The sequence below is a fragment of the Phoca vitulina genome, unplaced genomic scaffold, assembly GCF_004348235.1.
Source record: "Phoca vitulina isolate PV1807 unplaced genomic scaffold, GSC_HSeal_1.0 scaffold19, whole genome shotgun sequence".
In the NCBI taxonomy this organism is placed as follows: Eukaryota; Metazoa; Chordata; class Mammalia; order Carnivora; family Phocidae; genus Phoca; species Phoca vitulina.
The window spans coordinates 20,536,893-20,563,937 of NW_022589722.1; the positions used below are offsets into that span (position 1 = coordinate 20,536,893).

General features: G+C 48.9%; 1 protein-coding gene across 5 annotated transcripts in view; it reads right to left on the bottom strand.

The window, feature by feature from the left end:
* SYN3 (synapsin III) overlaps positions 1 to 27,045 on the bottom strand; it is a 443,568-nt gene that overhangs the window by 71,479 nt on the left and 345,044 nt on the right. The window lies entirely within an intron of this gene.

Sequence of the window (27,045 nt, forward strand, 5' to 3'; positions counted from 1 at the left end):
GTTCTGAGCGACTGCCCGGTATCATCTCCCTTCGAGAGCCACGCTACTTGTCCCGCTGGTTCCCTGTAGCATCCTCAGCTCCCAGAACACTGCCTGACCCAGAGAAAGTGTCTGATGATGGAGTCTGTGCTTCATTCACCCATTCCTCTTAGCAAGACCTAGGAGGCATGCATGCCTCTCCTTATGATGGAAGAGGAGAGGGCGCTCAAAAGATTAGGTGCTTACTCATGCGCATGGTCACTCAGCTAGGAAGTGAGGGCACCAGGTCCAAACCTAGGCTATGCATTTCCTCCCTCATTCTGTTCATATGTTGTTTGAGATGTGTTTGCTTGGTGTCTGCAAGTCTTTTTGGAGGTGCTTGAGGATAAAGGTTATCCCTTCTAGTTATTTAGTAGTGACATCCTAGTCCCCCTACTTGGATCAGCCTGGCCATGTCCTACTCTCTGTGTTGTCTGTCCTAGTCCTCGTCACTCAGTCCTGGATTGTCTCCTGACAGTGCTGTCTGTCCTGACCCTCTGGCTGCCTTTTAAGAGGAAGAACCCGGCTCTTCCCTCTTGGTGCCCAGAGTCTAGTCTGACATGGAACCGCTGCTGTACGTGCTTTGGAAAGCTCTGCAGTGGGTCACGGAGCCATTCGATGGGCCTCATCTCATTGTTTACCCACTCAGTGGCTCCATGAGGCAAGCAGGGAAGGTTTGTCATCACCATTTCACAGATAGGAACACTGAGACTCAAGGCAGGTGCTGGGAAGGGGTGGAATTGGGACGTGAACGTGGGCCTAAGCCTGAAAAGGTTTTCCCTAAGATCTAGCTCAGGGCTTCCTGCAGTAAATGAGGAATAAAAAAATGTCCCCCTTATTCAAGCTAAATTTTTTTTTTAAAGATTTATTTATCTGAGAGAGACAGGGAGAGCGAGCACGAGCGCACAAGTGGAGGGAGGGGCAGAGGGAGAGAATCTTTGAGCAGATGCTGGGCTGAGTGCAGAGCCTGCCATGGGGCTCGATCCCATGACCCACGAGATCATTACCAGAGCCAAAACCAAGAGTCAGATGCTCAACTTACTGAGCCACCCTGGCCCCCCCAGGCTAAAATTTATCACATCTTGGTGCTTAGAGAGAACAAATGCATCTTTTAAAAAAAAGGGCAATATTTGATTTCAAAAGTAATATGTACTCACTATATAAAAAGTTTGGAAAATGTAATAAAGTGCTATGTTGTTATTATACAGAAGACAATAAAGATCACTCTCAGATTTTTAACAACAGTTTTGGTGTATTATCTGCTGGTCTTTTTTTTTAAATCTACAATTTTTTTCTTTTCATTTTTTCTACATTGGGAGTACACTGAATATCCACTTTTGTTTCCTGCTCTTTCCACTTACTGTTCTGTGGTAAGCATCTTCCTGGTGGCGATTACTTGTTCGTTTAATAGTTACTACAAAATATTTCACATATGAAAAAATACCTAAAGAGCATTATCATGGACAGCACCCCACTTAAGAAATAACCACTACCCCCATAGACGAAGTCCCTGATACACTTTCTTTTTTTTTTAAAGATTTTATTTATTCATTTGACAGAGATAGATACAGCGAGAGAGGGAACACAAGCAGGGGGAGTGGGAGAGGGAGAAACAGGCCTCCTGCAGAGTGAGGAGCCTGATACGGGGCTCGATTCCAGGACCCTGGGATCATGACCTGAGCTGAAGGCAGAAGCTTAACGACTGAGCCACCCAGGCGCCCCCCTGATACACTTTCTTACCACACTCCCTTCCCTCCCACCCAGAGGTAATCATCATGATATGAATTCTGTGTTTATTATTGCCTCGCATTTATTCATATTTTAACTATTACATATGATTCTCAAACAATATGCACTCCACATTTTTAAACTTTATGTAAGTGGTATCAAAAGAACCTATTCTTGACGATCTTTTTTAGCACATTACATTTGTGAGATTCATGTGGGCTCCTCTATACAGCCTGGATTCATTTTTACAGCTGTGTAGTATTCAATTATATGAACACATTACCATTTGTCCACTTCCTGCTGATGCACATTTAGGTGATTTCTATTTTTTCCAATGATAAATGATACTAGTGAAGATCTTGAACTCATTTCCCCTGCAGGTGAACAGGGGCATGTGCACAGGAGTGGAATTGCTGTGGCCGGGCAACGCTCTTCTCAGTTTTGCCAGATATTGCCAAATTCGCTCTCCAAAGTGGTTGTACCGACTTATGCTCTCACAGGCAGGGAAAGAGCTCCAGACACCTGAGGCTGAAAGGCTTAAATTTTGCCAACCCAAGGGATGTGAAGTGGAATGAATGGGTACATTTTCACCAAATGGCTTTTGTTCCCCAGCAGAGTCGTAACACCTGGCCATCCACTCACAGACCCTGGGCACCTCCAGCAGTCCGAGAACTGCCCAGGTCACTATTGGGGCTTTATCTCCATCTCATTTTAAGCTGGAGTGTGTGTGTGTGGGGGTGGTTGAGGGGGAATGCATGTGCTCTGTCTTCCCCTCCACGTCTCCTGGCCTCATTATCTCCCCACACACTGACGGGTACTGGAAAGAACGTGGATGTTGGAGTTAAACTTACCCTCTAATCTGGGGCTGGATATTTAACCTCTTCAAAACTTAGTTCTTGGATATGCAAAATGGGAATGATATTGCCTAACTCATTGGATGGCTGGCAGAAGAAGAAATGAAATAAGGAATGTCAAACTGCTTAGCACCCGGGGGAGATTCAAACTCAAAGTGTAAAGTAGGACTGAGAGGAGGAAGGAGCTAATGCTGGTTTTGTGGGAGTGAGGACAGAGGTAAAGGCAGGCTGGATGAAGGAGGAAGGAGAGCAGAGGCTGCTGCTTGGCAGTATGTGATAGTATGGTAGGGGGTGAAATGAAGTCCAACAAAGGAAATCTGAAGGAACTTAGCAATCATCTTGCCTAACCCCCATGTTGCCATGCGGCGGTAGGTAGAATTTCTAGGAATGCTCCCCAAGGTGTCCCACTCTAATCTCTGGAGGCTGCGAATGTGATGAGACTGTCATACAAGGATAGTTTTATGTTATATGGCACAGGTGACCCTAAAATATGGAGATATTTGGGAGGATCTAATCAAATCACATGAGCCCCTAAGAACAGAGAACCATTCTCAGCCTGGTGGCAGAAGGGAGAAGCAGAGAGAGTCGAAGCAGGAGAGAGTCTCAGCACACTATTCCTGCTTTGAGATGGGGGTGATTACTTGAGAAGGAATGTGGGTAGCCTCCCGGAGCCAAAGGTGGCCCCTGGCTGATAGCCGACAAGGAAACGGGGACTCTAGGCGTACCTCGCTGCAAAGAACTGAAATCTGCCCTAACAGGAATGAGCTTGGAAGGGAATCTTGAGCTCCTGAGGAAAATGCAGCATGCTGGCACTTTGATTTCAGCTTTATGAGACCCTAAGCAGAGCACCTTGACAGGCCAGCCTGGACTTCTGATCTACAGATCTGTGAGATAACACAGAGGTGTTCTTTTTGACAGCTTAGGTTGTTATAGCAGCAATAGGATAATACATGTGTGTGTCTTCCTAGAAACTGAAGCCCAAAGAGTAAAAAGTGATTGTTTTCATGCCCCACAATAGCAGAACGAGAAGTCAAGGCCATGAGTTTTGGGGGCACTTGGGTGACTCAGTCAGTTAAGCATCTGACTCTTGATTTCGGCTCAGGTCATGATCTCAGGGTCGTGAGATAGAGCCCCGCGTCAGCCTCCGTGCTTGGCGGGGAGTCTGCTTGAGATTCTCTCTCCCTCCGCTCCTCCCCCCATCTCTAAAATAAATAAATAAATAAAATCTTAAAAAAAAAAAATAAGTCAAAGCCACGAGTTTTGACTCTCCATCAAGCACTCTCTCTACCAAGGCACACTTCCCTGGGGACCACTTGCATATCTAGGGTACCATAAATTCTTTCTTCTAATCATAACCTGATCCATAAAATAATATCAAATCAAATGGATTCACTGAGTGAGTGAGTGTTTTATGCACTGTGTTTTATGCTGTGCAGGACACAGAAGATGGAGCCAAGATTTCTTGTTTTAGAGAGGTGGGCTGCGCAGTGTAAGAGCTGAACAAGGTGGCATGGCAGCAAGTCTGGGGGGGCGGGCGTGGAGTCATGAGCAAGTCTCCATAAGAAAGGAAGGCTCTGACAAGGATTCTGAAGGATGAGTAGATTGTGGATGGGTCACCATACCTCAAGGGGTGAACAGTGCAGAATACTTTGGTCTTCCCATGGCCTATGTCTAGATTTTTCATGAGCTCTAAGTAACAAAGACCCACTGGAAGGGAGGATTTATTTTATGATACTTAACATGGGTTTATCTGCCATAAAGTCATTGTGGACACGACTGCCGAATAGAATTATATATTTGAACTGAATGCCCTTGGAGGAATATACTCCTTGTCAGAAATAGTGGAATGAGACATTGTATCTAGATTTATAGGACACAGAAAGTCAATGTAGAAAAATTTGAGAATTTATAGGATGAGAATTTCAAAGAAAGTGTTTTGAAACATTGTTTAAAGCAATGCATTTTCCAGATACTAAGGGAAAATTTTCTTTGCCATTTCTTTGGTTGAACAGCGTTCTTTTTTTTTTTTTTTTTTTTTTTTTTTAGTAGGCTTCATACCCAGCATGGAGCCCAACGCAGGGCCTGAACTCACAACCGTGAGATTAGGACCTGAGCTGATACCAAAAGTAGGAAGCGTCGCCAACTGAGCCACCCAGGTGTCCTTAGAACAGCATTCTTTCTAGAACTGGCTGGGAAGACTCTAGGCTGGTGTTGGAGAGAAGAAAGAGGCAATCTGGGGCCAGGTTGTTGGGGCTTTCAAAGCTGAAGGCAAGAGTCTGGGTCGCTTGGATGGGCAGTGGGGAATTAGTTCAGATCTGGAAAGGGAGAGTGACCTGCCCAGGGTAGGCAGGATGAATTGTATCCACAGACACTGACAGGCCACAGACCAATCTGGAAGTGCCAAGTGCCACTGGTTGGGCCTGGGCTGGGCTGGGGGTGGTGGAGAAAGTGGGGGCACTCCCAAGAGTTTTTCTTTTCTCTCTGTTTTTAAAGTGATGCTTTAAAAAAATTGAAATAATAGTCTTCAAATGACCATAGAAATTCAAGACGAGGACTCTCCACCACCTCATCATCTAATCAAATCAGTGTTTGTATTGGTCCATATTACTTTATAATCCCCATTTATACATCCAATTAAAAAATGGGATATTCTGCAATAATCTTAGAGGTAGAACTTTATATCTATCTTCTCATTTAACATTATACCCTAAGTTTTCCCCTCCTATTTTGCCACTGTTTTCTTTATTTTTCTTATATCCCTCCCCCACTCCCCAGCCCAGGTAACTGGTCTCACCTGCCTGGTGTGTCTAATGTGTACTCCTGCCCATTGCTTTTCATGCTCAATCTTTGCAAACATGTATACACATATATGGTTGAGGTTGATGTTTGTTTTTTCTAAAATGGCTCTTCTCATTGACTATCATGCCATGCACACTTCCTCTCCCACGTCAGTAGGTACACCCCTAACCCAATGGTTTTAAAGCTTCACAATATTCCACAAGACACGGGTGCCACAATTCTTTGGCTGGTTCCCTATTAATAGACATTTATGTGACGTTGTCTCTCTGTCTCTCTTTCTCTGCTGCTACAAGCAAGACCACCAAATATCTCTGTACAGGTGTCCTTACAAACAAGTGTCTTAATTCCTAGAGGCCAGGCCAAGAACTTTTCAAGGGGAGAGGTGGCAGAATTTGGAGACATTCTGGTAGGTTTCTCAAGTGGTTTCTAAGAGCTCAGGGAATGAAAGTGGGTGCCACCCACCAGACAATCTCCCAGGCTAATGACAACTGCGTTTATGGAGTGTCTTGTAACAGCCAGGAATGGTACCAGGCACTCTACAGACGGCCGCATCGTCCCCTCCCCGTGAGACGGATAAGAGATCACAGGCAAGCCATTTGCCCAAGGTCAGACAGGTGAGGAATGGTGGAGCTTCTCTCCCCTCTCGGGCTCTTTCCCTTCCCGAGCTGTTCAAATGCGTTCCAGAGGCCATTCCCATTTCCACTCGTTTGCAACGGGCCAGCCCCTCCCCTAACACAGATAGGTCACGGAGGACAAAAAATATCTTGTCGGCTATTTTCTCTCTTCTCTTCCCAACAATAGCTTTATTTAGTCCCCTTGGGGATGGGAGGCCCACCAGCCTCTGGCAGGCTCCTTGTCTCTGCTCACATGCCCCAGGGGCCCCAGAGTTCAGCACTGCCCAATAGCGTGAGAGGCCTGACATCCGGTTAGAAGGGGCAGATCAATTTTTAAAACCAGAGATCCCCACCCTGATAAGGGCCCTATTCAAAAGTCTCCCAAGAAGCCAAAATAAGCCAAAATGGCCCAGAGCTATTGCTGGCTGGTCTCTTAGGGGGGAGGGGAGGGTTGGGGTCAGAGTAGCCTGAGCCCGGATCAGTGCTGTAGCAACCTCCTCTCCAAGCCATGGAGTTGGAGAGCTGGGCGCGGAGGGGCCCACTGCAGCTTCCCCCAGAAGGAGGCAATTCCCTCTGCATTCATGAGTCTCTGGAGCTTTAAGTGTCTTCAGTGTCCGGTCTTGGCTAAGTATGGAGAAAACAAGGCCGGGAAGAGTCTGCAGGAGGAAAGAAATTGAGGACTAAAGAAGTCTGGGAAGATTTCGGTGAGGAGCTGGGCCTCCGTTCCATGCCTGTGAGCCTCCGCCTGATCTAGCTCTTGCTTACTTCTGTTTCGTCTTGCGTGTCTTCCTCCTACCCACCCTAACCTCTGCCTACCAGTTATGCACCAACCCGCAGGACTTCAGTTCTTTACTGAATGGGCCACACTCCCTCCAGCCAAAGGGCCTTTGCACATGCTGATCTCGTTCTCTGAAAGACTCTGCCTAATGATCAATAATATAATATTAATTCAAATCAATTCAGTGGGCACTAGTTGTGTGAGAACCATGTGGCTCGCACGGTGTTTTGTGCTGTGTAGGGCACATATAAGATTGAGACAAGGCCAAACCCTTCCCATACTTGGCGTCTCTGTTGAAATGCTCTGTCCCCAGAGAGTGCTCCCCTGGCCACAGGTCTAAGTAGGTGCTTCCTATTGTCTTCTCTATCACACTCTGAACTTTCCCTTCATAGTGCTAGGCCCCAGCTATAATTCTATGTTCATTTCCTTTGTGTCCATCTTTCCACTCCCCTGTAGGCGCTCTCACAAAACAAGGTGATTAGCTTGTTTGTTTGTTTATTATTAGTTTCAGAGGTAGGATTTTGTGATTCATCAGTTACATATAACACTCCGTGCTCATCACATCCCGTGCCCTCCTTAATGCCCATCACCCAGTTACCCCACGCCCCACTTAACCTCCCCTCCAGCGACCCTCAGTTTGTTTCCTAGAGTTAAGAGTCTCTTATGGTTTGTTTACCATTGTATCTCCAGGCTCCACACAAGATGCTGTGTATGTCGTATATTGTCGGATGGGTGTTAGAGAAAGCCTCCCATGGCAGGGAGAGAGATCACGTGCTAACAGCAGAATCAGGAAGAATTTGGGGACAAGCTGTTGATAAAGTTGGTTTGAGCAGAGGCTTGCTAGGGAAGCAGTGGGAACTAGGGTGCGAATATGGGGAGCGGTAAGCGTGGCGGACGCTTGCACTAGAGGTAGGAGTTGGGGATGCATTCTGCACGCACTGGGCAGCCATTGAGGGTTTGTGTGCAAAGAGTAGACGTATACAAACCAGGTTTAGGAAGACTTCTGGAGGCTGTGGTAACAACAGCTCCCATTTCTGGAGCACTTACAGTGTAGCGGCATGGTGCTAAGCACTTTACATATATCACCTCATTTAAATCTCTTGCCACTTCTATGAGATAGCTCCGATTTTTACCTGCATTTTACAAACAAGGAAACGAAGGCCAACAGAAGTGAAGTTTCTTGCCTAGGATCACTCAGTAAGAAAGTGGGGGACCTAGGATTTAGCCAGAGCCCACTGCCCTGCTTCCACAGAGTGCTGCTTCTGGATAATCATTCTATGCACCATCAAGTGCTTCCCTTGTGCCCAGAAACGGGGTCCACTCATTTGTTTGGCTTGGGTAGGTGGGTGGAGGCCAGCGGACTCATTAGGACAAGGCCGCTACTGTAAGAACCAAACAGTTCAGGGCACGGCAGGAATAGCATGAGCTGTGGAGCCAGAGGGACACCCCCGCCCCAGAGTTCACATCTAGTTCCAAAACTTGTGGTTATGAGCCCTTGGGCAAGTCACTGACCACTCTCTGACTCAGTTTCCTCATCTGCCAAACAGGAAGATCCTTGGAGAAGCAACATTATAATAGACGTGAATCACTCAATGCTCACTGCCAATGAAGAGGCTTATGCTGAGTTAGATGTCTGAGCCGGCACGTAGTAGGGCAGCAATCCACACGACTTCCCATTCCCTTCACATCTGGGATCTTGGGGACTTGGGTAGGGGGGACGTTAAAGGCTGTTCATCAGGACTCATTCAGTCCTTAGATATAGGAAGGGGAGATAAGAGGGGAAGGAAGCCTGAGGCCCGGGTTGTGAGCAGGGAGCATGATGAAGCCTTTGACAGAAATGGGGCAGCCCAGAAATGTGGTTTGTTTTGGGCATTTAAAAAAGACTCATTCAGAAGAGAGAACAAAAATATCCCGACAGCAGCTTGATAAACCTTAACCTCGTTATGCAGTATCTAACAGAATCTCCTTGGAATGTAAGCACTGCACACAAAGACACTCCTGTCTGGAGGGAGGAGACTGGATAAGATGACCTTTGACAGTCCTTTCCAATTCTATACTGCTGTGACAAACCCATAAATTCCCACCTCGATGACCCAGAACAGGTTGAGACAACAGCTTACAGGGCTCTGGGGGACCTGGTCCCTGCCTCCTTTCCCACCCCATCTCACCCACATTCCCCCAACAGCCTCTCTGTCCCAGCCTTACTGGATTTCTTTCTGGCCCTGATACTCACTTTGCTCCCTCCATCCACAGGGCCTTTGCACACACTGTTCTCATTGCCTGGAACCCTGTCCCTGCTCCTCCCAGCTATGCTTCAGATCTCAGCTCTAATGTTGCTTCCTCAAAAAGCTGGTTCTCACCTCTCTGCTTAGGTCATGGCCTGCTCACCTCTGTCTCCTTCCTAGCACTTTTGCCATTTTTAATTTATCTGTGTGATTGCTGGGACAAATGTCTAACTCCCTACTGGACTGTAGCCTATGAGGAGCTGTGGATCTGTGTCTGTTGTCGCTTATCATTGAACCCTTGGGGCCTCTCCTGAATTATAAACCTGCCTCCCAAACCCAGCCCCGAGATAGTCTCACAGGCACCTCCAACTTAACATTTCCAAGCAACCTCACGAATCAACCTTCCAAAATGCTCTCTCCTCCTCCAGTATCCTAACCTCAGTCACCGGGCCCTCCACCCACCCAGGTGCCCAAGATAGAGATCCCGCCTGCCTTCTTCATTCTCGAAACTGCCCTAGACCCAGGGAGGGGCCCAGGAAATGTTTGCTGAGTGAGGTCCGTGGTCTCACCAGCCAGCTTAACGCTCTCTGCCCTTGGAATCCCACCTCTGAACCTCTGCATCACCTCCTCCCACATTTAGTGCGTCTTGGAAAAATACTGGTGACATATTTAGAAAAATTAAACTAAACCTGCCCTACCAAAATACAAACATTCCTTTCTCTTACATTTCCTGTTTCCCTGAGAAACGGGATAGTCAAAAATAAACAAAGCGATAGGATGGCAATATTTGTCCGCAGATATGCTTTCCTTGTTCTCACCGTGAGGTTTATGGCACCGAACAGGCTCGGGCCACCAGCCTGTCTCCCACGAGGATTCTCCTGGGTGCTGCTCACGGTGCAGACAACATCTCCCCTGGAACTGTGGCTCTGGGACCATCTGAAGGACTCGAAGCGTCTGCGACCACTCTGAATCCCGTGGACACGTGCCGCCACGGCATGTCCTGTCGCCTGCGTTTTCCATGTCAATTTCTTCTACTCACAGGCTGTTCAGTTCCCTTTCCACGTGGGGAAAGCGCCCGTGACAAGTCTGATGAGCCCTGACATCGGTCCTCCTCTTAGTGACTTCAGAAGATAGCTAAAGGATAATCGCACCACTTCGGTGTCTGCATTTCTTTGTTTCAGTTTATTCTCACACTGTAATGTCTTAAGGTTAAAGATAAATCTGAAGTTTTGGTTAAAGTACACCTGTTGGTGTTGTATAGAACGAGCACGGCTTACTTGGGGCTAGGAGCAAAGGGAGATACCATTTTCTCTGGGTCGGGGAAGCTGATTCGTGGGATGCCACAGCATGAGGAAGAAGAGCAAATGCAGGCTTTGAAGCCGGGCAGACTCGAGTTTAAATACTGGTGGGGTCCCTTCCTACGAGCGCACCCGGGGGCAAGTCTCCTAGCCTCTTTGGTCTTGGCTGCTTTTTTGTAAATGGGAAGAGATACACCAGCAATTCAACTGATTGTGAAGATTTGGGTTTGTATGTCAAGTACATGCTACCTATAGCTGGATCCCAGCCAGAAATTCTCTGGGGATAATTTGAACCAGCATATTCACTTCCCAGGAAAAAACCCTGCTTACCACCTGATGCAGTTATGAACACTTCTTTTAAAGTTTTCATTTCTGTACTATTTAATGTAAAATTTTGCTTTGAAAGGACTTAAAAATTATCATTAAGTTGATTAATGGATTGATCTGATAATCCTTACATACACAATGACTCTATGTACTTATTTTCTTGTACAGAAATATACTCAGCCTCTGATGATTGCATGCTGCCTGGTTTTTATCCTGTAAATCTTGCATAACCTTTCATTTAATACAGTGAGATATGTAGCTGCAGATCCATCACAGCTGCAGTGATAGTGCATGAATTTTTTTTTTTAATTTTATTTATTTACTTCAGACAGGGAGAGCTCAAGCGCACATGCGGGTGGGGCGGGGCAGGGTGGGGGGGAGAGGGAGAAGCAGATCCCCAGCTGAGCAGGGAGCCCACCACGGGGCTCACTCCCAGGAGGCTGAGATCATGACCTGAGCTGAAGACAGACACTTAACCGATTGTGCCACCGAGGCGCCCGACTTTTTTTTTTTTTTGAATAACAGCTTTATTGAGGTGCAATTTCTATATCATAAAATTCACCTTTTTATAGTATATAATTCAGTGTAGGATATTCACAGAGCTGTGCAAATATTATCACTATCATCTAATTCCAGAACATTCTCATGGCTCAGAAAGAAACCCCATGCCCATTCATAGTCACTCCCCAGTCACCCCTCCCTCCAGCCCCTGGCAGCCAATGTTCTACTTTTTGTCTCTATAGATTTGCATATTCTGGAAATGTTGTATAAATGGAATCACTCAGCACGTGACCTTTTGCGACCGGCTTCTTTCACTGAGCATCGTGTTTTCCAGGTTCATGCATGCTGTAGCAGGTGTCAGCACTTCATTCTTTTTTATTGCCAGATAATATTCCATTGTGTGGATGGTGCCTGATTTTTAAATACGTCTTGGAATGGCCTGGATGTGTACTTCCAGGGACTGCAAACCACGAAGGCAAATGAATGTCTTAGCAAGTTTCAGTGAACAGGGATAATACTTTGGATCAGAGAGAATGATAATAGCCAGCTGGGCATCTCACGGATGTGTAATATTTGGGAGGGAAGAGGATTTTTTACTGGTAAACCAGCACTGGCTTGCAGTTATCTGCATCCCGTGTGTATCAAACCTTGTCTGCTCTACTCCCCGCTGTTTCTTCAGCCCTTGCAAGCAGAGGGCCTGAGCCAGATCGCTAGGCCAATTATCGGAGCAAGCAAGACCTCAGCTTCTAGCACATTCTTACCGACTTTGTCTTCCCATAAATAAGTTGATAAAGAGAAGGGCTAAGAAAGAAGGATGTTTAGAAGCCAAAGAAGGAAGTTTTAAGAAATGTTGGTATGGGGTATCCATGAGCAGAATAAGAGAGAGAAAATTATCCCTGGTTCTCCCTTCCCCTTACAAGACCATTATCCCTTCCCTTTTGAAAATGACCTTAATTTTCCAAATGCTCATGGCTAACTTTGAAGCCACTCAGAGAGGAAGCTTTGAGGTGTGGATTTTATAATCCTATCAACAAAGCTAAGATTGTGATTGCCCTTATATGTTTATTTTCATGTTTATTTGTTGAGCTCCATGAGGGCAAGGCTAGTATTCATTTTGTTCATTGTTTGCCCAACACACAGCAGGTGTCCAGTACTTGTTGACAGAATTCCCCGAATGAACATAGAAACAGAGTGCCGAGAGCTGTATAAATATTTGGCGCTCTCGTTATCACCACCATCATCATCAGTATGGACTGACCACACTACTTTTAGAGATGCCCTTTGCCCCGCATCGAACCTCCTATCATTCCAGGCGCCCAGTATGCTCTTGGTATCTCTGTCCTTATTCGGGCCCCACCAGGGCACCCACCCTTCCTTTAGCGTCTCCTTTCCGCTTCCTTCCATCTATGGAGGAGGCTGCAAAGCATAGTGAGCTCTTGAGTGCAGTTGCCTGGGCTGAGCACTGGGCTCTACCGCTGCCGAGCTGTGTGTCCTTGGGCAAGTTACTTTACTTTTCTGTGCCTCAATTTCTGCACTGATATATAGGGTTAAAAATACTATGTTCCACATAGGTTGCCTCCGGGTTTAAAGTGAGTTAATGCATGGAAAGCACTTAGCTGTGCATGTCGCGAGGACTGGAACCATGCCGGCTGCCAGTATTATTGCTAACCCCCTGCTGTTCTCCAACCGCTGCTGGGTCTCCCTCTCTCACCGCTCCAGGCTTTCCAAGGTGACACCTGCCAAGGGGAATCTGGGCTTCCTTATAAAAGGCTGGCAAGGGTTTAATGGGTTACCCATGTGGCCAAAGATCTGCAGTCGATGGATGTGTGTTGGCAACGGGGAAGGCTGTCCTGAGGTGATGAATCTGAGCCTGAAGAGAGAGATGGATGAGGATCATTCTCGCTCTTTCCTGGACTAGAGTCAGGAGCTCTGTTGGACACTGTGGAGGGACCTGATAGACCTTGAGGGTCACCCCAGCCACCAAGATGTCCATTCTTCCTCATCACGCTAGGCCAGTGTCTCCTGCCTGATCTGACAGTAAGATGAACCTTGTCCTCCTTGAGGGGGCCAGACGTGGGAAGGGACCAATCAGCACAACAGAGCTCCTTCACTGTATGAGGAAATAGGTCAGAGAGGCAGAGATCCTGTGCAGGGTCGCGTCTCCGACTAACACCCTCCAGTCCCCGCTTTGCTCTGCCTCCCTGGTTATTTATTTATTTTTTTAAAAGATTTTATTTATTTATTTAAGAGAGCACAAGCAGGGGGAGCGGCAGGCAGAGGGAGAAGGAGAAGCAAGCTCCCTGCCGAGCAGGGAGCCCGATGCGGGGCTCAATCCCAGGACCCCGGGATCATGACCTGAGCCGAAGGCAGACGCTTAACTGACTGAGCCACCCGGGTGCCCTGCCTCTGTGGTTATGAATAAGGTATAAGAGAGGGAAGGTGTCGCCTTTGCTTTATCAATAAGGAAGCTGAGATGCAGGGAGAAGGTACTTGTCCAAGGTTACAAAATGAAGCTGCGAAACCAAGCCTTAAACTCTGGGGTGAGGCCCCCTTGCCAATTCAGGAGTATTTGTGCCCCAGCCCCTGTCTTCTCCACTTTAAAAAAAAAATTTCTTCTATGGAACACACGCTGTGCCTGCCCCATGGAAGCAGCCCCTTGCCCCCAAGGAGGCTTTAACTGGGCAAGTTTCAGACAACTGTTGAAAAAAAAAATACCGTTCCCTGAGGAGGAATGGTGGGAAGCTTTAAAACCCTGCCTGCTTTTTATTGGGGCTTGCCTGCGACGGACGTTCTGCGCGGGGCTGATGTGCATTTTCCACCGGAGCCAAACAAAAACCTTGGACACGGGCCAGCGGACAGGGAAGGGTGTGAGAGAGGAGACGGCAGACAACAGAGTCACAGCCACAGAGGTCAAGGCCACGGTTCCATCCCGGCTCTGCCTGTCCTGGAGGAAGTGAGAACAGCCACCAGGTGGAAACGCTGCTCGCAGTTTGGAGAGTGCACTGGAGGGGAAGGCTTCCTCGGATCCAGGAAGGCCCTTGGTCTCAAAAGCTGGCCGTGAGGCCGTTTTAAACCCAGATAACATCACCCCAGCGTTCAGAGAAGATAGCAGGCAGACTCTCCACCTCCACTTGCCTGCAGGAGTGGAGATGTGGGGAGAGGAGTGCCAGTCTGGGGCTTGTTCTCACCCTCCCTTCCACGCTTCTGCGGTGGGAGAGGGGGTGGGTGCCCAAGCAGGATGGGGACAGCATCTCAACGACGGTCCGGGGAGTGCAATGGGGCCTGGAGTCTCCATAAGGTCTCTGTTGAAGGTGTGCAAGTGGATGCAGCTGAAGGAAAAGCCGTGAGACCCACCCAGGGTCACGAGTGACCTGCAAGACGGCAATTCCCGGGACCTGACGTTTCCAGGGAGTGCTGGAGGACGTGGGTTCTGGGCGAGCGGGAGAAGAGGGGAGCACTCCTCTGCACCCAGCTGGGAGGTAGAGGGGGAGCAACACTATCCAGGTCTATGGAGGGGACCCTGAGGGAAAGGGGCAGGGTTCCCAGGACTGGCTCTCCTGCGTGGAGAGACAGAACGTGAGAAGCAAGCGGGAGCCCAGGGCAGTGCTGCAGAGAGCTGTTATGAAGCCCTTCACCGCAGGGTCTGCTGCTCAGGATGAGCAGGGAAATTTCCACCCTCTCTCCTGGAGGGTAAAACCATCAGGACCCGAGCAGACACTGGGGCCTTGTGCCGAAGGGCAAGACGTGTCTCTGGATGTAGGGCCCCTTTAAGGAAGGAGTCATGCTGGCCACCGATGACAGAGGCCAAGAATTATTCAGTGTCTACACGAGGCTGGCTCCACAGCAGCTGAATGGACCCTTCTCATTTCATCCTCCTGAGAGCCCTGTCCCGGTGCTGCTGTTATCCCTAATTCGGAAGCCAGAGATCCAAGACTGAATTAAACATCTTGCCCAGGTTGGCGGAGGCCAGAGTCCATGATTTGGGACCACTCTGCCTCTCACAGAGAGGACCCAGGCCCTACCCTCAGGGGGCTCAAAGGCTATTATAAGATCTATAAACGAATGATTTCAACTCAACAATGTAAACATTCAAGAGAATTATGGGAAGAAAATGCTGTAGAAGCAAAGAAGAGTGAGTGTCATCTGTGAGGGAGAGGGATTGTTGGAAGAAGTCTCACGGACAAGGGGACATCTGCACCGGGTTTTGCCAGTCAAATAGGAGTTCGCCAAGTGGAGAAAAGGGCTTTCCAGGCAGATGTGTCCACAAGGAAAAAGCATAAGGGTGTGAAAACTCTTGGAGGACTCAGGAAACATCAGGGAAACCGCAGGGGTAGAAGGTCAATGGAGGGTGATCCTGGGAGAGCAGGGCTGGCCAGGGCTTCACATTTAAGAAGGCCCTCAAATTTGGGCTCTTTAATGTTTTTTCCAAATGAGGATATATATACAGTCATTGTGTGTGTGTGTGTTAAAAACAATGGTTGTTAGATGTACAAATTAAAACTGTACCACTGTACCACAAATTTGGTTACCCTGTTCTGGAATTTCAAAAAAATAAACCTGGTGTCTCAAAAAACTGAAGGACTGTCTTCATCTTTCAGAAACACACAGATAAAAGGATTTATTTTCAGATAAAAGGATTTGCTTTAAAATAACCCAGTGTGGGCTGGGGGTGTAGAGGTGACAAGATTGGGCAGGCACTGCAGTGATGGGGACATGGATGGTCATCATCTTTCTCTACTTTCTTTGAACATTTCCATAATAAAATAACATGTTTTAGAGAGGTTCCCCCTTACTCTGAATGGCTTTGGGGGGCCCTAGGATGTCCCTCATTGTGAGAGAGGATGAATGAAGAGGAAGAGGGATCATGGGCTGGAAAGTAGATTGGAGACAAATTGTGAAAAGCCTTGTAACACTATTCTGAGAGGTTTGGACTTAATCCCGCAAATGACAGGGAACCCAGGAAGAAATCTGTAGCAGGAGACTGACACCATTAGATTCACATTTGGGAAGGCTAGCATCTGGAAGATGGAAGGGGTAGGTGTGTTTGGGGAGAAGCGACGGGGGCAGGTGGAAGACCTAGCCCAAGGCCTATAGACAGCAGGTCAGCTTCTCGTCCACGCTGTCCCTAGGCCGGGCCACCAGGGAGGACCCAAGCTAAGTCAGAGGCCACGGGACAGAAAGGAGGGATGGATGTGAGCAAGATCTCCTTCATCTTCGTTTTCCCAGCATCAGGGTCTATTATGGCTCTTTGTCACAACAAGTAATTCCTTATTGCGATATGTCAATAAGGATTACTTACTGTCTCTCCTGCTAGACTAGGTGTGGCCAGATCATGCCCATCTTCCTCCCTCCCTATCTCCAGTTTAGCCCGATGCCTGGCAATAGCCAACGGTTGAGTGAATGGGTGAATGTACGGCACGGGGCCGTCTCTGATCATGAGATCTTCGAGGAAGGAATGACTCAATCCCGCACAGCACCTGGCACATCACGTATCCCCTCCGTCAATGTCTGTGGGTTGGTCTGAACTGATGTGGAATTGCAGGACACCAGTGCCGGAGATGGGTGAGGAGGGTTCTGACCTCTCCTTCGGAAAAAGCAATTTCCTCTCAGCACAAGCGCTTCCAAAAACGCAGTGGTTTCTGAGCTGAAAGGGGATGGGAAAAAACGGGCCAGGCGTAGGGTTTGTCCATTAATATGTCAGCCCTTGAAACTTATGTCTCCATCTCTCTCTTGGCTCCTTGATGAGATGCTTCCTCCATTTCAGATGGATGATGTTTTTCCCCCTTCTAAAAAAAGCTTTTTGATGCTTTTAAATTAGGCAAATGAGCAAGGGCAATGTTCATTTTTTCCTCCTTTCATTTTGAAAATGCATGGTGTGCCAAAGGGCCTTTGGACGGAATGTTCAGAGGCCACATAATAGAACAACAGAGGCTGCCAAGCTCCTAAATTACTAACCAGACAGGACAATCCCAGCTCCTGGGACTTAGAGACCCCTGGGCCAGCACCATGAATCCCCAACAAGTGAAAAGATGGCTCACAGCCCGAAGTTGCAGCCGGGAAGAACACCCCTATGTCGAGGAACTGGAAATTCAAAGTGGTCCACGGCTCCTTGAGCTCACCTCTCTGACAGCTGCTTACTGATGGAGGAAAGCGGGTCCTCGTCTGCAAAATTTCAGGGAATTGGTCCAATGCCAATACCTCCTTTCTGAACTGCAGTTTACCCATTGGTAAAATGGGTCGAAGTGATGGAATGCAAAAGAATAAAGAGGATATAAATGCAGTGTCTACCTACCATCTCCTCTCTCTGGAATCTGTGATGTGTTGAGCTTTGATACCCAAAGTGGGGTTCTGAGACCAGCCGCATCAGGTTCACCTGGGCTCCCCAGCCCCACCCCAGACCTACTGCTCAGATGCTGCCTTTTGACAAGATGCTCAGGTGATCTGTGTTCATGTTAACATTTGAGAAACACTGGATTCTCTGACCATATGATCTTGGCTACGTCACTTTACCTCTGAACTTTATTCATTTATAAAATAAAAGGTATTACTTTAGATGGCTTCTAGATCTGAAGTACTATAAGGTTCAAGGCCTGCTAATAAATACAAGCCTTTGATCCCAGAATGTACACAGGAGTTCCATCCCTGTTTAAAATGTCAGGTTTTGAAATGGCCAGATCATCAGTGAACATATGTTGAGGGGAGGTCACTCGGCCGGGCTATGTTAGGGTGGTATGGACTGTAAGTATGACCATGCTTCCTAGACAGCCCCACTTGAAAATATTGTGTCCCATGATCAACCCTTAAATCCCAAAGTTTGATTTAGAAAACACAGGCTCCAGCAGCATTAGACACAGCCCCCACTCATGGTAGATTGCTTGCACTGATGTTCCCAATTATGGGCTTCTCTGCATCCATGTCCTCTGCAATGTGACTTTACAGGTCCTTCCAATAAGAGATGGAGTCTATTTCTCCCACCCCTTGAATCTGGGATGGCCTTGTGACTTTCTTTGGCCAAGACAGTGCAGCAAAAGTGATGCTGGGGGCGCCCAGGGGGCTCAGTCGGTTAAGCGTCTGCCTTTGGCTCAGGTCATGATCCCAGAGTCCTGGGATCGAGCCCCGCATCGGGCTCCCTTCTCGGCGGGGAGTCTGCTTCTCCCTCTGACCCTTCCCCATCTTGTGCTTCTTCTCTCTCACTCTCTCTCTCTCAAATAAATAAATAAAATCTTAAAAAAAAAAGTGATGCTGGTTCTGAGCCTGGTGTGCTCGGAGAGTTCCTGGAGAGTTAAAGGGCAGGGGCTACCCCTTTAGGATAGTGAGGCAGGACAGCACTGTCTTGAGAGCCAGGTAAGGCTGGGTCCTGGCTACCTTTGTCTTTTTCTGCCTCCTTCTTAGGGCAGGAGTGAACCAGGAACTCCAGGCGAAAATGCCTTTCTCCAATTTTAACCCTTGCTAGGCATTTTAGAAGGGGATCATGACTTTGTTAAAAGACTGGAGCTCTAAAAAGAATCTCAGCCCAAGTGCCGGCAGGACAGCTGGGTTTTGTGGTTGCTGTTTGCACACAGCTGTGTGGGTGGTGGTCTGCACCAGGGTGCCTGGCTGAGGATGGGGGAGGCAAGAATAGGCACTCATTTGCTGAGCCATGCATGCACCTGGGGCTGGGGACTGCTTTTTCAGCTTGAAGGAATGCAGCCTTTTCCAAGTCGCCCCCCTCAGAGGGCGTGTCTCTTTCCTAATTCACTCAAGGTCTCCACATATGTTAGTCTCTCCTCCAGAGAGAAGGATAAAGGAGCTATGGGGATGGCCAAGAGAGGCCAATTCTGGGTTGAACGTTCCCTGCAGGACTTTCATTTTTATTTCTCATTTATCCTACCAGGTATGAATTACTATGGCCATTGTGCAGACTGGGACACTGAGGCTCAGAGAGATGAAGAAGCACCCCTAAGTTTACCCAGCTAACAGGAAGTGGGGCAGGCATCCTGACTCAGATCTGTGTGACCATCCTGATGCCCAGGGGACACCTGCCAGGTTTGAGAGTGGTGACAGGTAGGGATCATCCTAGACTCAGATTCAACTTTACCTGCCTGACCTTGACACCTCATTGCCTTCACTGCGGGAAGGACAGAGTGAGCTCTGCAAGTAGAAGCTAAGAAGGGGTCTTCTGAACCTCCACAAAAGGCCCTGTTTACTTATCATCTCACAGCTGGGCTGGATTAGTCCAGCTTCAGAAATAGCTTTCAAAAATCAGCGGGCTGGAAAAGTCCAATTTGTCCTGGAGAATGCACTGAGGCCCCACCCATACTCGTCAGTGCCCCCTGCCCTGTGTCCCCATGACTGACCTCTCTATTTTGTGGTCCATCTCCACCTCCTTCTCTGGGCCTCGATCAAAAAAAGTCTCAGCATTTTTTTCCTTCCTCCATCCCCACCTTTTCAAACTCTTGAAAGACCAAATTGGAAGGAGAAGCAGAGGAGGAAATTCCTTTTGGGCTGAGCTGCCTGGAGTTCCTTTTGCTTCCTGCCTCATTTCCGTGAGGCCTACCTTTACTGAGTTGAGGCATGGGTCTTGAGGAAGCTAGGGGCTGTGTTTGGGGCTATTAGTGAAGCCCAAGTTCCTTCATCCCTGAGAGGCAGCTCAGAGGGGGGCTTGAGGTGACCTGGGAGAAGGGAAGCTGGGATGTGTTTTCTCACAGCCACACTTGGGTTAACATTCCAGAAAGTCAGGGCCGGGAGGGACTTACAGCTCAGCAAGTCCAAAAAGCTCTGACCCTGGGCTCCCTCTCCAGCGGCAAGGGGGCTGTGGACCTCCGGAAACTAGGTGCAAAAATGTTCTTCTCTACGTGTGAGGAACTGTATTTTTCAAGGAGAGGCTCCATGGGCTTCTTCTGTTTCTAAAAGGGGGCTGAGACACTGCCCTCTAAAAGTTAAGTACATAGAACACTTCTACTTTATATGTATTATTTGCAGAAGGCGACACTGAGGCCCAGAAAGGTGAAGTGTCATGTTCAAGGTCATCGAAGTGACTGAGCTCAGATTACAGCCCAGCAGAAGTATAATTTAGGATGGGTGGTGGGGGAGACTTGCTCTTCCTGAACGTATTTGCCCGAAGTGGGGCCTTATCCACGGTGTTTAACCACAGAAGTTTGACCAGATAGCTCTAAGAGTAAGTAAAGACTTAAGCATAAGTGCAAAGACAAGATCTATGATCCAGGGGAAGAAGGGAGTCAAAGGTTGTCAAAGGATAGATCCTTGAAGATATATAACACACACCTGCACCAATCAATGGCAATACCCCTTCTCCCCCCACCTGCCTGCCCAAGGCCAGCTGGGGAACCGGGATATACTCCCGCCCCCCACCCCGATGCCTGGAATCCAGGAACACCACTTCCCAATTCACTGCTCTTTCCTCCTTGCCATTCATTCAGCCAATACTGATCAATTTCTCAACTCCATACCAGATGCCAGGATACAGTAGTGAGCAAGGGCTCTGCCTTCATGGAACTTGTTCAAATTGAGAAAACTGGTGACATCTTTATAATAATAAGAGGGGACTCCAGCCCAGGGTGGGGTGGCACAACTCTGTCGGAAAGAGGCTCCTCCTTGAGCTTTGAGGTGCCCCCTCCCTCCCCAAGAGAGGATTCTGACGGGAAGAGATGACACCAATGGTCATTTGTTTAAGATTCAACATCCTCCATCTCAAAAGGGTCCCCAAGGTTTTCCTGACTCCAAGGACACTGCAGATTCCCAGTTCATAATAAATGATGCTCATGAGCATGCCAGCCCTTTTTTCTATGAGGCAATCCTTGGAGGCCTTTGCCAAGATAAACTGTTTGGCCTTCTGCCTTGAAAGTTGATCCTCTTCCGAGTCTGATTATTGCTTTTCTGAAACACAGGGACAATGACATCATTGCTCCCTCCCTGGCTTGGGGATTTGATGGTCAGCATGAAGTCAGGGTTTGGAATGGTGCCTGCTCTTTGCCAATGCCCAGGGAGGCCTGGGGTGGGGGCCCTGGAGTGAAGCAAGCTTGTGAGGGAGGAGTGGGCTCCATGAGGTCCCCAGAGGCTGGGAGGTGGATTCACTTTCCAATCTGTCGCCAGCATCTGGGTCAGTCTTGCTGTACACAGGAAGGGCAGCATTCTGACCAGGGCCGAGTATGTATCAGTGGTTATGCACCTGCCAGGCTATACCAGTTGTTAAAATATTGGAATACTTTCATTTCCATTGGTGATCATTTGCTGGGTTGCTGTCCTGCCATTCCAGCTGCCTTGGCTTTTCCCCTGGGCCAGCTCCTCACAATTCCTCCCATCGAGCCCTCCAGGCCCTGTCCAGCAGCCCTCTGATGGCTGACGTCTGCACCATACTGCAGATAAAGCGTGGCTACTACTCCTCGCAAATGGATGTAAGGACTGTGGCTGGCCCGTTGGTGGCCAGGTGCCTGCAGGAAGGCATGGCCTTGTGAGGGTGGGGCAAGGCCTGGGTACTGCTGATAGGAATTCCCTCTTGCCACTGTGTGGGCCCCAGTCCTCGTGTAATCAGGGGTTAACACTTCCTTTGCTAGGGGCTGGAAGGCACCTCAGAGGTGCTCTAGTCCAGTGCACTCGATGTGCAGAGGAGAACTCGCAGCTCAGAAAGGGGAAGTCATTTGTTCAAGTCATAGCAAGGTGGTGATTGATCCAAGCCTTCTCTCCGTCCTTTCGGTTAGGATACCCAAAGTAACAATGCCTGTACCCAAAAGGGCCTGAACTTGGGGAGAAAGATCACAGGCAGTGAGGTGGTCTATATATTCCCCTTAGAGCACAACTTTCCCCCAAACAAAAAGAAAGGTGGCACCATGTAGTGAGAAAACTCTGGGCCAGGGGAGAGCAAACCTGCACGCTCAGAGGCGCTGGTCAGTGACTGATGCCCGTGGGAGGGAGGGGGTAGCATCATTATGGCACCCAAGGCGAGCAAAGATCTTGGCTTCAAGGAGCATAAAGACATTCCAGACATTCTTCTACCCCTCATCGGCTCCCTTTCTACATCTACGGTCGGGCTAGCAGAACAGGAGATGTTTTCTCTGGTTTGAGTGGGTGTCAGACTTTGCTTCAGCAGGGAGTCAGTCACAAGCACATTACTCAGTAAATTTGGCACGGACCTTAGCAGTGGTCTCGATCTGGCAGTGCATGGGCTGAATGTGGTCTGCAGATCTATTTCTCTGGGCCTACCCGGTGTTGTTGAATTTTTTTTAATTAAGTAAGTTGCCAACACTTACAAAGTAGATTTTATATAAAAACTTGGATATAAGGCTTTTCTTGAATAATCATTAGGGGTCTGGCCACTGACGTGCCCATGTTTTTGGAGGCATGGCCAGCTCCTTTGGGTTGGGGCAGTAATTCTGTTTGCCACCCCCCACTCTCCTCTCTCCAGGGGGCTCCAGGCATTTGCTGGCCCAGAGGTGCTCAAGGTTGCCACCCTTGGCCCACCACCTTTGGCCCACCACCCCTGGCCCACCACCCCTGGCCCAGAGTCTTCTTGCCACATGACACTCCCTTGCTTTTTGTTTTAGAAAAGTTGTGATCTGGATGGAATACATAGGCCACTTCAGCATTCATGAACTTTCTCCCCTTTTGGGTATGGGAGGTGTTGAAGGTCTCAGGCCCATCACAGGGACCGTAATTAGTCGACTATTGGGCAGTGATTTCTGAGGCTCCTCTTTTCCTCTCTGCCCACTTCCTTCCCCAGCAATGCCATTCTTTCCACCCGGGATACCCAGCTCCTGACATTCTGTGGCTGAGTGCTGCACCCAGACCACTGCACTGTGCAGACATTTGCTGAACACCCATGATAGGTCCTGCATAGGATTCAAGCATGAGAAAGACACATTTCCTGACCTTTAGTTTCAAGGATCTCAGTCATGTTGTGGGCAATAGACAAAGACACAGATGACCAAAGTAAAGGCCAAATATGCTGTATCACAGGAAAGGTTTCAAAAAGGACAGCTCCCATCTCCCGGGGAAGGGACAGGAGGGATCAAGACAGGCCTGATGAAAGATGAGGTGTTTGAGATGGGCCTTGAAGGATGACTAGGATCTCAAAAGACGGGAATTGGTTGGGTGGGGAGGAAAAAGTGTTCTAGGCAGTTAGAGGGAATGGCTTGAGAAGAGGCTGGGGTGGGGAGGAGGGCGTGCATGTGGCGGAGTGTGGCGGGGTGCAGGGGCAGGGGGGAGATGATGTGGGCCCTAAGATTGGAGACATGGGTGGAGCCAGGCCTGGGAGGACTTTGACTGCCCTGGCAGGAGCTGGAATAAGATGAAGGCTGGGAACCCCATGAAAGCATAGACAAGGGAGAGGAGTGATTTACACCTCCAAGTGAAGGATTGACAGCTTACTTTGCAGAGGGAAGGAAGGGAGGGAGGAAAGTCGATGAACATTTGGGCAGAGGTGGGAGGGAAGGAGACGCTTGACCTGCTCCAACCAGGGAATGGTGAAGGGAGAAGCAGCATGGGAGCATAGAGTCACCAAGCTGCCATACTAAGAATCATGGGCTTTCCCAGCTGGAAGAGGCTTTGGAGGTGTCCAGCTCAACCTCCTCATGTTACATTGGAGGACGCTGAGGGGCCCCCGGGGAGGGGGCAGTGGGGGACACAAATCCTGGGAGGGCAAAGCTGACCAGTCTTACTTTCACAGGGCCTGACACATAGTAGGTGTTTGGTAAATGTGTATTGCAATGATTAAAATGTTGATTTCTGCCTGGAACTGACGCTGGAAAGTTAGGTCCCTGGATACCTGGTTAGTAATAAAAGCCACGTGTCTCCCTCACCACCACTCCAAGGGAGCCCTCCTCTTTGGAGGAAGACCCCAGGGACACTTGTGCCCCCACGTGGGCGGTCAGGTCCCCTGTGGGGCCCGATGCTGGCTCAGGAGTTGGGGTGCCGTGAGCTATGCGCCCCTCCCTCCTGCCCACTCGCCTCCCAGGAGGCTTCTGTAAGCGGGTGGTGGTGGCCCAGCAGGCTGGTGGCTTCCTGCGGCAGCGGCCAGGCTGGGCATCCGAGCTGGCCCCGCGTGAGCTCACCGAGGCATTCTGAACATTTGGGAACACAGGAAGGGCTGCGCTTTGTTTAAGCTCCCTTTGTTTTCAAGTGGGGTCTGGAGCCCACGGGGAGGAGAAAAACAAAACCAGGAAAACAGATGGCTTGTTCTGCAGAGACAGCATGTAGACTTGCTGTGGCTTCTGTAAGTCCTCATTTCCACCCCTGGCCCTGTACACACGCACGTACCTGCCCATCCAGACACACACACACACATACACACACACACGTCCCTTTACTTACACCTCCCTCAGGCACACAGAGACACAGACATCCCAGAAGCCGAGACTTCTGTACGTGGAGACACCACCCTCCAAAATAGGGACAGCCACACAGGCAGATGGCAGACGGAAACACATACACACGTCTATCTAGAGACGTGGAGGTCCCTAGGCCCCAAGACACACACCCGATACACATCATCACACCAAGGCATCCGGACACATGGACACACCGAGACATCCTTAGAAACTCCGAGATAGCCATTCTCATGGAAAGATTCACAGACTGAACACACACACATGTACTCATCTCTTCTTCCCCACAGGGTCACCCTGTACAAACACAGAGGAGTATTTTCCCAAGGTGGCCCCTCGGGAACCTCTGTATCCTTAGAGAAGACCCACAGCTCCTGCCCCAGCACCCTTTGCTGCCACTCGGCCTTGGGCCTCAGACCTCTGGAGAGAGCGGACAGGCAAGACAGAGTTTTAAAAGGCTCCATGGTGCAGGGAGCAAGTCCTTTTGCCTTTCCCCCTTTCCCTGTGGTGTTTGAGTTTCTAGAATGTTCTACTTAATGTCCTCATGTAATTTACAAGTTTGAATTCTTCTTCCACAAAGTAAACTCTTTCTGAATAAGAAGTGAGGGGAGATAGGCTGGGAGAGAGGCCTCAGGAGGAGGCATCTGGGGCTGGTTGGAGCAGCAGGGTCATCCTCCCTGCCCTGGGGGACTTAGGCACATTTCTCATTGTGCTGATCAAGTGTAGCCCAAAAGGGGCTGTAGAAATGAAGGTTGAAGAGAAGACCTAAGGGGTGGGCTCCATAATTCCTCTGACAACAAAACGAGAGAAGAAAATGAAAAGTCACTCAAATCTCTATCGACCACCTGAGACATGCCTGATTCTCCCTTCTACAACCTGTCTTGTCCCTGGAACGTTTGCTTTGGCGCATGTTCAGTTTCCCTAATTGAAATGGAAAAGTGAGGGCCTTTCTCTGGAGGCAGAGACTCCTCTCTCCCTGAGGAGAGGCCCAGGGGCGCTGTGGGGCGCCCTGGAGGGAATGAGCCGCAGATGGCTCCCCACACCTGGGGACTGGGGCATCGCTCTGCCTCTTAGAAAGGGAATCTGGAGCTCACCAGGAAATCTAGGAAGGTAAAGGGAGAAACGTGGAGGGAGAGGGGCCTGGGAGAGGGAAGCTGAAGTCCCCAGGTGTGAGCCCTTTCCATTATGCCCCCCAAATCGTTGGTGGAATCCAGTATTCTCAGGAATCGCTTCAGGTTCCAGTGAGGGCCTGGGCTCAGTGACAGTAGAATGGCACCCCTGGTCTTCCAAGAATTGGCGTAAATCTCCTGGGAGGTGGTGCGGATGAAGGTTCAAGAAAATGAGATCGAGATCTCAGAGAGGCAAGGAGAGAGGCCCCACTGACATCTGGGCAGCATGTACAGAAGCATCTACAAACTCTAAAGCACCGTGCAAAGCAAAGGAGCATTTGCTCTCCTGTTTAACACAGACAAAAACTATCCTCAAAAGGTTTGGGTTGAGTGCTTGATGATTACGAATGTAACTAGGAAAGAGGCTGAAAAGGCAACTGCCTGGGTCGGATCCCGGGGAGAGCCAGCTCAGGCTTTCTTGAGCAGGCCCCATGGTGTGGGGGGAATACTGGCCAGTGGGAGTTCGCTTCTTCCCTGAGCAGCTAACCTGCCCCTACCAGCCTGGCCCCAAACAGCTCCCCCTTCTCTCACTATCTTTTCTGTCATCCATAGGTTTATTTAAACACTTTCTAAGTGTTTTTCGGTATATTTTGCTAGAATCACTCCCTGGGTTTCACTGGGAATCACTCCCTGGGAGTCTCTGTTGCAATCTTCCTTCTTGACCAGCTCCTCAGTCTAAGTATCTCTTGGTAGGTTCTCCTTCAAAGCTCCTCGAACCACCGTGAAGGTGAGGCTGGCTGGGCCACGGAGGCCACCTGTGGGGTGGTTAAGAGCATGCGCCCTGGAGTGCGCCAGGACTGAATCCTCAGGGCCTGGACTAGAATAAGGAGAGTGAGGCGCTTGCCTCAGATACAGAATGTAAGGGGGTGCCCCCAACTCAGGAATCAAAATACATATGTAGTGTAATAGTTTTAAAAATAAAATTCAGTACAGGGTGGGAGGATGGGTTAGCCTGGTGATGGGTATTGAGGAGGGCACGTTCTGCATGGAGCACTGGGTGTTATGCACAAACAATGAATCATGGAACACTATATCTAAAACTAATGATGTAATGTATGGGGATTAACATAACAATAAAAAATTAAAAAAAAAATTCAGTACAAGTCAGTCCCTGATGAACAAAGTACTGACATTTTAATTTTTTTTTTTTTTTTTTAGATTTTATTTATTTGAGAGAGAGAGACAGAGATAGTGAGAGAGAGAGCACAAGTGGGGAGGAGAGGGAGAAGCAGTCTCCCCGCAGAGCAGGGAGCCCGACGCGGGACTCCATCCCAGGACCCTGGGATCATGACCTGAGCCGAAGGCAGATGCTTAACCGACTGAGCCACCCAGGCGCCCCAAAATACTGACATTTTAAATAAAAGCAGAATCTGACCCTGTACTTGTATGATCCTGCCTCATTGCCTCCCCCTGAT